The sequence below is a fragment of the Bos indicus x Bos taurus genome, chromosome 6 (assembly GCF_003369695.1).
Source record: "Bos indicus x Bos taurus breed Angus x Brahman F1 hybrid chromosome 6, Bos_hybrid_MaternalHap_v2.0, whole genome shotgun sequence".
In the NCBI taxonomy this organism is placed as follows: domain Eukaryota; kingdom Metazoa; phylum Chordata; class Mammalia; order Artiodactyla; family Bovidae; genus Bos; species Bos indicus x Bos taurus.
This window is the reverse complement of record NC_040081.1, coordinates 115,361,245-115,371,201: the sequence shown is the minus strand read 5'-3', so window position 1 is coordinate 115,371,201 and position 9,957 is coordinate 115,361,245. Positions and strand designations below refer to the sequence as shown.

The 9,957-nt window shown below is 59.0% G+C and overlaps 1 pseudogene; it reads left to right on the top strand.

Annotated features, from left to right (window-relative positions):
- Positions 1-636: 636 nt before the first annotated feature.
- LOC113894751 lies at positions 637-1,386 on the top strand (annotated as a pseudogene).
- The last annotated feature ends 8,571 nt before the right edge of the window (positions 1,387-9,957 follow it).

Genomic DNA, 9,957 nt, shown 5'->3' with positions numbered 1-9,957 from the left:
CCCGAGTCTCCAGATTGAAAGGAGCTACTGAATGCCCAGATCCAAACACGAAAATAGATGCATAGTAAAGGCACAGCTGAGCAGAATTTCAGAGCCCTGGACACAAAGAGGAAAGACCTCCCTGGCAGTCCAGTGGCTAAGACTCCATGCTCCCAATTCAGAGGGCTGGGTTTCCATCCCCGGTCGGGGAACTAGATCCCACGCACTACAACTCAAGATCCCTCAAGCCACAATGAAGGTAAAAGATCTTGTATGCTGCCACTAAGACCTAGCACGGTCAAATAAATAAACATTAAAAAGAACAAAGAACCATCAGACGAGGGTCCAGAGAGAAACGAGAGGTGACGTACCAGGGGCCAGGGGCAGAACGACGCCAGACTCCCCACAGCTGGAAGACGGGGTAAAGCCTCTCAGTGTGCTGTGCTCAGACTCTTTGCAACCCTATTCTCCTCCCAGCAAGAACACTGGAGTGGGTTGCCATGCCCTCCTCCAGGGGATCTTCCCAACCCAGGGATCAAACTCAGGTCTTCCACATTGCAAGTGGATTTTTTTTTACCAGCTGAGCCACAAGGGAAGCCCAAGAATACTGCAGTGGGTAGCCTATCCCTTCTCCAGTGGATCTTCCTGACCCAGGAATTGAACAGGGCCTGCTGCATTGCAGGCGGTTCATTACCAGCTGAGCCACCAGGGAAGCCCTGACAATAGAGGGCTTTGGAGATGGACTGGCGGATTCTGTACAGCTAGAATTCTATATCCATCCAGAGTGAGGGGAGCTTTTCCAGTTGTGGTGCCGCATGGTGAGGAGCCCTTGCCCACACCTGCAGTCATGCCACCCAGGGGCCCTCTGCAGTCAGAGCCAGTCTTCTTTGGACATGAGAAGGCAGCCATGGCCACAAACGAGGCCACAGCCTCGGCAAGGTGACTGGGCCTGGAGGTGACGGAACCATGCAGGCTGCAATACGAGCTACTGGAGCCTCTTCCGCTTCTGGGCGTCCGCTGGTGTGGACATCCGCGTCTCAGTGAAGGGTGGTAGCCACGTAGCCCGATTTAGGCAGTCCACCAGTCCATCTCCAAAGCTTCGGTAGCCTATTATCAGAAACGTGTGCGTGAGGCTTCCGAGGAGATCAACAAACCCTCATCCAGTATGACCGGACCCTGCTGGTAGCTGATCCCCGTTGCTTCTAATCCCAAAAGTCTGGGGCTCCTGGTGCTTATGCTCGCTACCAGAAATCCCACTGACAAGACATCATGAGGATCAGGGTTCACCTTTATAATACAAAATGTTGTGGGATTTAAGGTTTCAGGGGGAAAAAAAGAGTGAAGGGAGAAGAGAGAGACTTTGAGAATGACAAGGCCTCCAACAATTCACATTCCTGCACCCTTTCTGCAGGCTTCTCAGGTGGCTCAGCGGTAAACAATCTGCCTGCCAACCAGGAGACACGGGTTCGATCCTCAAGTCAGGAAGATCCCCTGGAGAAGGAAATGACAACCCACTCCAGCATTCTTGTCTGGGAAATCCATGGACAGAGGAGCCTGGTGGCGAGTCCATGGCATCACAGAAGAGTCAGACACGACTTAGCGACTAAATAACCCTTTCTGAGGAAGTGACTTGATGAGCCCCACCAGAGGGAGGAAAGAAAGAAAGGGGAGGCGTGGGAAGCAGGAAACAGGGGATCCTGCAGCTGAGAGCAGCAGAGGGGACCTCGGGGCGCTGGTGAGGCCGTCCTGGGGTCGGCTGAGCCCCAGCCGAGGAAGCAGAGTCTATTTCAAGGTGATAAATATTCTGTCACTTTATCTACCTGATACACAGATGTCTTGCGGGAGACGTGGACATTTGGTTGAATTGGGGGTTGAATTAGTATTGAGAATTTAGCAAAAACAAAAAAAAAAAGATGACATTAACTCCAGGGGAAAAGAGAAGTTGAGCAAGAAAGGAAAAGTTATGTTGATACACTGTGTGGCTCAGGCAAGAGCACTGTTTCTGCAGCATCATCATGATGTCAACCAGCGCCGTCAATCTGAACAAAATGACACTGGAGGTCAGGAAGTCCTAACGTAAGTGCTGGGTTGGGGATACAGAGGTGAAACCCAAAAAGTGAATTAGAAGCTGTGACGGAAAACAGAGGGAGATGGACCGCTGTGTTTTGTAGGAAGGTTTGTCAAGCTAGCTCTTTAAATTATATGCATGTCAGTACAAATCTGATAATGAATAGAACCAAAACTTAAAACACACACCCTAGGGAATTCCCTGGTGATCCAGAGGTTAGTGTCCCATGCTTCCAGGTTCCACCTCCTGCTGGGGAATGAAACCCTATAAGCCAGGTGGCCTCAAACAGCAAGAACAATGACCCCACACAAATGAGTTACATGCTGATTTTATCTTACAGTAAATCAGCAGGATGTGAACTTGTGCTCAGCGGGGACTCACTTTTGTGCAGCCCTGGAAAGAGTGAATACAAATGCTTTTTCGTTGTTGTTGTTTAGACGCTAAGTCGTGTCCAACTCTTTTGCGATCCCATGGTCTGTAGCCCACCAGGCTCCTCTGTCCTTGGAATTTCCCAGGCAAGAATACTGGAGTGGGTTGCCATTTCCTTCTCCAGGGGATTTTCCCGACCCAGGGATCGAACCTGTGTCTCCTGCATTGGCAGGCAGATTTTTTTTACCACTGAGCCACCAGAGAATCAAATACATGAATGTGTAGGGAAAAAATGCTGCTTTTACTTGCTGTTGGACATTGAGGTGTATGAAAGAGTTTTATCTTCAAAAAACAAAAAGTGGTTCTTTTCCCATTTGTATTTATTTAATTACTAGTGAAGTTGTTGTTCAGTCAAGTCATGTCCGACTCTTTTCGACCCCATGGACTGCAGCACACCAGGCTTCCCTATCCGTCACCATCTCCCGGAGCTTGCTCAAACTCATGTCCATTGAGTCAGTGATGCCATCCAGCCATCTCATCCTCTGTCGTCCCTTTCTCCCACCTTCAATCTTTCCCAGCATCAGGGTCTTCTCTAAGGAGTCAGTGTTTCCCATCAGGAGGCCAAAGTATTGGAACTTCAGCTTCAGCATCAATCCTTCCAATGAATATTCAGGATTGATTTCCTTTAGGATTGACTGGTTGAATCTCCTTGCAGTCCAAGGGACTCTCAAGAGTCTTCTCCAACACCTCTAGTGAAGCAGAACATGTTTAAATACGTTCTTATTGGTCACATATAGTTCTTTTTTTATGAATTGCTACTTCTGTCCGTTTTCAACTAATGGTAGAACCTTGTAAATAACCCTTGTTAATGCATGCATTTTCCACCTCTTCCTTCCCAGTGTGTAGTTTTCCTTTCACTATTATGTTTTTGACAGTCACCTTCTGGGGTGTGTCACCATATCGACTGGTTCTTGCCTTTATATACTCAAAAGCTGATTATTTTACCTTTGGTACTGTACCTAGAAATCCTGTACCATGTCCATAGTATATAACCATCTACATTTTCATTTTAATATGTTTTGGGTTTTTTTTTTCCTTTGCGTGTCAAGCCTGTAGTCTCACTGAAACTTATGCTGGCATAAGGCGTGCAGTAGGGTCTCTCTCCCTCCAATGATTGGCCAGGCATTCCAGCACTGAATGACAAATGAGCTGAGATAAGCAGGTACAACTTTGCCCTTAATTTTCTGAAACAGGAAACAGAAAAAAAAAAGGCAAGCCATGTGTTTCTGAGTGATTCCATGGGAGTGGCACACGGGCTCTGCAGCTAGATTGCTTGGCAAGAGCCCCCACATACACACAACAGAGTCCCTGGAAAGGCCAAGAATGCGCCCCCAAACTGGGCCGGCGCAGCCCCACCTCACTCCCCTCAGCGCTTTCCTCACAGGCCGATCCCAGCTTCCCGGTGGGGCAGAAACCTCCCGGACCCCCTTGGGCTGCACCTCCTCCCCGGACCCCAGGCCAGCCTGGCTGGGCACTGCTCACAAGCTCACTGTGGGTGGACCCTGTTCATCCCAAGGTCAGCGGTCGGAGGCGGGGTGCTGCAGGCAGGGCTCAGAAGCAGGCTGGACGGAGCCATCCTCAGCTACTGCGGTGGTGCTGGTCTGGGTTCCTCCCCCGGGGCTCCCGCTCAGGGGAGGGGGGGACGGGAGCACAGGAGGGCATCGTGGTGTCAGCGTGCATTTCACACAACGGGCTGATGGGCCAGACAGAGGCACATTTAATAGGGAAGTGACCCAGGGGACTTCAGGTGGCCTAATGTAGCTTGGGGGACCCGCAGGAGTGGCGGTAGAGGCTAAAGTCCACTCCCGAGGAAGGACAAGTGGAAGTGGAGAGAGAGTGGTCCCCCGGGGTGCTGGGCTGGGCAGGGGGCTGCAGGTCTGGGGACATCCCCCGGGAACCCGGGGAGAGGCCCAGCCAGGTGCAGGTTCTGGCAACCTGGTGCGCAAATCCCTCCCTGGCTTCTGCCCAGGCGTCTTGTCTGCAGGGCAGGCCTGCCCCCTCCGGGGATCCGCCCAAGCTTCCCCTCCCTCTTCCCACCTCTGGTCCAGGGGGCTTCACATCCACAGCAGCCACCTCACTGCCTCTCATCTTAGCCCCTCAGCCCAGCGTCCACTGCTGGCCGGGGAAGGACCAGCTAGCCCTCTCCCTGGGCTGGTCACTGGGGGCCCTGGGGGTGGGGTGGGGGTGATGTGAGGCCTTTGCATCCTGAGGGCCGCAGCTTCCCCTTCCCAAACCTCACGCGGGCTTCCCCTTCCCGACCCCAGCGCCTTCCTGGAGGTCACGTGGCCCTGCGGGGGGTGGGGGCGGGGGGGGTGGCGGGCAAGGGCTGCCAGGACCCAAGGCTTTGGGAAGGAGGGGGGCGAGAAGGCTTCTGTGTACAAACACCCGCCTCCTCCCCACCTCGAGGGCGGAAGCAGACCCAGAATAGAACAGGTCGCTTTCAAGTTCCAAATCAGGCACCGGGGGCTGTGGGCAGGCGTGTTTGGATGTAAAAATAGAAACACCCGTGTCTGCGTGGGCTGGCCTCCTCCACCCACGGAGGCGGGAGCCCAGTGCTGGTGTTTTGAAATAGATCTTGCTAATGGGACTGCCTGACCCCGTTTGGGAGAAAATTTACCCAAACAGACTTCTCGGAGAGCTGAGGCTGCCGCTGATCCGGGCAGGGGGTACTGATGGGGGCCGCCGTCAAGGTTCAGCCCAGCAGGCCGCGGGGCAGAGGGCACTGGCCGGCCCTCGAGCTGGCGTCATAGCCCATGACTCATTTTCCTCCTGCCCCAGGCTGTGTGCAGGCTGTGCCCCTGCCCGGAAGACCCCTCCCAGGTCATCAGGCCCAGCTCAGGATCCCCCTGACCAATGGGCAGCCGACGCTGACCCATACTCTCAGGCCAGGCCTGCACTGGGCAGGAGGGCAGGGTGGTGGGGAAGGCGGTGCAGGCCCTGCCCTTTCAGGACTCACAGTGGGCCACCCGGCTGGAAGCCCACAGCCTGGCCCCTACCCACCGAGGGCAGCTCCTGAGCAGAACCCTGTGCTGGGGCCCAGCACTGACCGAGAGAGCCCAGTATAGGGGGATGCAGGGCCGCTGTGAGAAAGTACAGGAGTTCTGTGCAGTGTGGTGAGTAGGCGCCCGGGCAGGCAGGCCTCCTGGGGTGGGGAGCCTGAGCTCATCTCAGGAGTGATGCTGGGTGGGGCAGAGGCACAGAGGCAAGACCAGCTCAGGAGCTCTTGCTCGGAGTCCGGAGGAGTCGCCTCACCTCTAGCCTGGCCGGTGTCCTGGGAGCCACCCATCACTGCCCCCTCTCTGGTCCTGGCGCCCACTCTGCCGCTCCCCTCTTGGTTCCAGCAAAGGCACAGGACCCCACCTCCCGCACAGGGCACAGAGCGCCGGGGCTGGGCCTGGGGTTCAGACCCACCTCCCGCACAGGGCACAGAGCGCCGGGGCTGGGCCTGGGGTTCAGACCCACCTCCCGCACAGGGCACAGAGCGCCGGGGCTGGGCCTGGGGTTCAGACCCACCTCCCGCACAGGGCACAGAGCGCCGGGGCTGGGCCTGGGGTTCAGACCCACCTCCCGCACAGGGCACAGAGCGCCGGGGCTGGGCCTGGGGTTCAGACCCACTCCCGCACAGGGCACAGAGCGCCGGGGCTGGCCTGGGGTTCAGACCCACCTCCCGCACAGGGCACAGAGCGCCGGGGCTGGGCCTGGGGTTCAGAGGGAGCCAACAGAGGCCCAGCGGCATAGACTGGCCCCGGCCCCGGCCCTGGCCCGGAGCAGCCCGCTGAGGGGTTCAGAGCCCCCGCCCCCCACAGCCAGCCTGGAGAGGAGCGGCTGGGAGCACCCTGAGTGTGGGCCCTGGGGCCAGGATGAGCCAGAAGGCTGAAGCTTCCAGGGGCCTCTGGACACGGGGGCCAGCTGAGCAGCTCTGCCTAAACCTGCCGTTTCCTTGGGGCTGCCCCTTGAGACCTTGGTCTGTTCATTCACCAGCCTGTTAGCGAGCATCTATGCCATGCCCAGAAGGCACCAGTGCCCTGGGGACGCAGCCACAACAAGTACAAAGATGCGTGGGTACAAAGTGGGGCGGGGAGGAGGGGCTGGAGGCCGGTGGTCACCCTTACAGAAGCGAGGGGTGTCGAACGGCATGACAGAGAAACACAGGAGTCTGGGGCAGGAAGCCCGGAGGCCCCGAGGCGGGCCATGCCTCGCGTGGGCAACAGCGAGGGAAGGGCAGAACTGTGTGGGCGTGTGCCCCTGGGGAGGGCTCGGGCCCAGCACGGAGAGGTGACATGAGCGGACATGGGGTTACCCGCTGCTGGTGTGACCGCAGATACTGCCAGGCAGGGGCTGGGGAGGTGAGGGGAGGGCAAGGGGCAGCATTCGGGGCACACTTTGCAGATAGAGCCACCAGGACTGCCAGACAGACGGCTGGCCAGGATGGCTCAGTGGTCACTGAGAAGGAGAAGCTGGGGAAATGAGGTGCTTATGGATCTGTTAAGCCTGTGACGTTTAGAGGCACCAGGGAGAGCCGGTGGGTGCGCCGTGAGCCTGAGTGTACAGTCGGCAGAGAGGCCAGAGGTGACGCTGGGCCTGGTCAGGGCTCACCACGTGCTATATACAACCTGGGGCTTTTGGGGAGGCAGTGAGCCCTAGACTGGCAACAGTCCGTGCCCTTCCCGTCAGGGTCTTAGTAGGGTCCTGTCTCCCCATCCCCAGCTGCCTCTGAATGTGCTGGGCTCTGGCACGGCCCTAGTGGTGGGTGTGGCAGGCGGCAGGTCCAGCTCTTGGGCTGTTGTCCCGAGAATCTGGTTCAAGTGCCACCTGTGTGCAAGAGCCACGCGATGTGACTTGTCGGGTTCTCTCCAGGAGGCGGCCAGACTCGCATTCCCATTTGGAGATGGACTTGCATCGCTGGGTGCTAACCCTCTGGGGCACCTGGCCCGCCGCACTGTCTGCAGTGACGCTGACAGCGAGGCCTCTTCGTCCTGGTCTGCCCTGTCTGCCTGGAGCTTGGCATCTGAAGCCAGCCCCTGCCTGCCCTGCGCTGTGACCAGGCTCCGGCTGGAGGCACTGACGTCCGGCTTCACTCCACTACCCCTCCCTGGCCACCCACCCTGGGACACGGCGGCACGGCGGAGTCTGCTCGTGTGTCTCTCTTCCCTCCTATGGGCCACAGGCTGCGGAATTCCCAGCGGCATCTCAGGTACCCAGGGTCCCCTGCGCAAGGTCTGCTGGACCAGGCACCAGGGAGCACATGAGTCCAGCCTCGAGGGAGTGAGCACTCTGTCAGGGACTCCCCAGCCTCTTCCACCGAAAGCCCTGTTCCAGGAGGGACTGTTCCAGGTGAACCCGGCCACTTCCACGATAGCCTCTGTGAGCTGGGAGGGACAGGCAAGCAGGGTCTTTGGGGCCCAAGTCCAGCCCTGAGGCTGGGCCAGGCTGAGCGAGTGTCTGTCAACCCTGGGGCCTGAAAGGCTGGGGTGTGGGAAGCTCTGCTCGCTCCCATCTTCCACCAGAACTCCCTGGCAGCCTCTCCAGCAGACGGGCCCCTCCTGGTCTCACAGAAGAAACTGAGGCCCTGCTGACTGGATACCCCCCTGCCTCCAGCTGCTCCTCTTGGGGGTGCGTCCTTCTCTAGTGCTCCCCCTCGGTCCTGGTCTTTCCCCAGTGGGCACAGCCCCTTGGTTCCGGCCTTTCCCACTTCCCCCCCACTCAGTTATCTCCTCTGACTCCGAGCATGCTCTGCAGCCAAGGTTGGTCTTCCTGGGGCCTAGGACCCGTTCGCTGCTCTGGGACAAGTGGACACTGACAGGGCCCACGTTCTGTCCAGCTGCCAGCTCTGCGCACCCCCACAGCCTGGGTATGCCTCCTCTGGGCTCCGAGGGACCTCGGCCTCAGCATGACCACATCCAGTGCCTGGCTGTCCCCCGCCCTGCCTGGTTCGGAGTATCTGGCCCAGCCCCTGCCATGGCTGCCCTGCTGGACGCTGGCCCTTGGTGCCCAGCACAGCACAGAGGGGCAGGCCCGGGCCTCTCCCGTGGACAGGGTTCAGCCTCTGCGGGCTGGCCTTCTGTTCTCCCCTCCAGTCCCTTTAGCCCCTAGCCAGACCCCGTCTTTCCCCTGCTCACAGTCTCCTAAGCTCTGGGACCAGGGACCCCACCCCCTCCACCTCATCGTGTCTGAGCCACGAACCCCTGCCCTGCCTGGGAAGGCTCTAGTCCCCATAAGCCTGCTGGCCTTGCTCCCTCTCCCAAGAACACATTCACTGTCTCTCTACCCCCTATACCGCCCCTTGGGGCTCCTCTCAGGAAATCATCTCCTCCCAGAAAACCCCTTTCTCTACAAGATCTGACAAGCCCCCTTTCGCCTAGGCCCTCTCCCCTTAAACAGGGTAATCTTGGTCTAAAACCGGGTTTGTGTCTCCTGTACCCCCAGGGTTGTGGGGAAAGGCCTTGGTTGGGAGCCTCCCAGGAGGTAAAACCTGAAATACATTTACTGTTTTCTGGGCCTCCCAATCCTGGAACAAGACCCGTGGATCCCGGGAGTCCAGACCTGCTACAAGGTCTGTGTCTCGGCTTGGAAGTGGCTGAAAAGTGACCTTTGAGACTCTTCTGGAACAAGGGCAAGATTCCAGAGGTTCGGTTCCCAGCAAGCCCTCTTCTGCCCGGTGAGTGAGGGGGGTGGTGGGTAGAGAATCATGACGAGGGCCCTGGCCTCCTGACCTGAGTCGACCGCCCCTTTTCCTGCAGGATCAGGATCAGTGGGTTCGGGGGAGGGGGCAGCGCCGTCCACAGTGGAGCCATGAGGGGCCCCTGGGCAGGACACACACGTGCATTTACTGCGCATCTGTTGCGTGTGAGGTGCGGGGATGGCGTCCACACCCGCAGCCAACCCCGCAGCCTTCTCGCCTCGAGACCAGGAGTGGGGAAAGATGGGGGTTTCCTGGGCTCTGAGGTCCTGACCACCCCCCTGCACCCAACCTCGAACCCCGAGACCCGCTAGTGCGCTCGGAGACCTCCAGACGGCAAACGGAGTCGGTGGGGTGGGCCCGGAGAGCCAGCGGAGGCGAGGCCGAGATCGCGGGGAGGGGAGTGAAGACGAGCCGTCGACCGGCCTGGAGTCTGGGGAGGTGACGCTGGGTGAGGGTAGGGCCAGGTAGAGGGGCGGGGCCGGGAGGACAGGGACGGGGCGGGACCAGATCAAAGGGGCACGAGTTGTGAGCGGGGCCAGGCAGAAGGGTCGGGGCCAGATAGCCGGAGGGGCGGGGCCAGGTGCGCGCGCGGGGACGGGGCGGGACCAGGTCAAAGGGGCGGGCACAAGCTGGGGCGGGGCCAGACAGAAGGGGCGGGGCCGGGAGGACAGGGACCGGGCGAGGAGCCTGAGGGGGCGGGGGCAGGACGCCGGGGCGGGGCCAGACCAAAGGGGCGGGCACCATCCGGGGGCGGGGCCAGACAGAAGGGGCGGGCGGGAGCTCCTGGCCGGACCCGGCT